Source organism: Bison bison, unplaced genomic scaffold, assembly GCF_000754665.1.
Source record: "Bison bison bison isolate TAMUID 2011002044 unplaced genomic scaffold, Bison_UMD1.0 scf7180017864168, whole genome shotgun sequence".
NCBI classification, from domain to species: Eukaryota; Metazoa; Chordata; class Mammalia; order Artiodactyla; family Bovidae; genus Bison; species Bison bison.
The window spans coordinates 199,500-200,429 of NW_011494740.1; positions in this window are offsets into that span (position 1 = coordinate 199,500).

Sequence of the window (930 nt, forward strand, 5' to 3'; positions counted from 1 at the left end):
TGGCTCAGATCATGAACTCCTTATTGCCAAATTCAGACTTAAATTGAAGAAAGTAGGGAAAACCACTAGACCATTCAGGTATGACCTAAATCAAATCCCTTATGATTACACAGTGGAAGTGAGAAATAGATTTAAGGGCCTAGATCTGATAGATAGAGTGCCTGATGAACTATGGAATGAGGTTCGTGACATTGTACAGGAGAAAGGGATCAAGACCATCCCCATGGAAAAGAAATGCAAAAAAGCAAAATGGCTGTCTGGGGAGCCATTTGCCTTACAAATAGCTGTGAAAAGAAGAGAAGCGAAAAGCAAAGGAGAAAAGGTAAGATATAAGCATCTGAATGCAGAGTTCCAAAGAATAGCAAGAAGAGATAAGAAAGCCTTCTTCAGCGATCAATGCAAAGAAATAGAGGAAAACAACAGAATGGGAAAAACTAGAGATCTCTTCAAGAAAATTAGAGATACCAAGGGAATATTTCATGCAAAGATGGGCTCGATAAAGGACAGAAATGGTATGGATCTAACAGAAGCAGAAGATATTAAGAAGAGGTGGCAAGAATACACAGAACTGTACAAAAAAAATCTTCACAAGCCAGATAATCACGAGGATGTGATCACTCACCTAGAGCCAGACATCCTGGAATGTGAAGTCAAGTGGGCCTTAGAAAGCATCACTACGAACAAAGCTAGTGGAGGTGATGGAATTCCAGTTGAGCTATTTAAATTCCTGAAAGATGATGCTGTGAAAGTACTGCACTCAATATGCCAGCAAATTTGGAAAACTCAGCAGTGGCCACAGGACTGGAAAAGGTCAGTTTTCATTCCAATCCTGAAGAAAGGCAATGCCAAAGAATGCTCAAACTACTGCACAACTGCACTCATCTCACATGCTAGTAAAGTAATGCTCAAAATTCTCCAAACCAGGTTTCA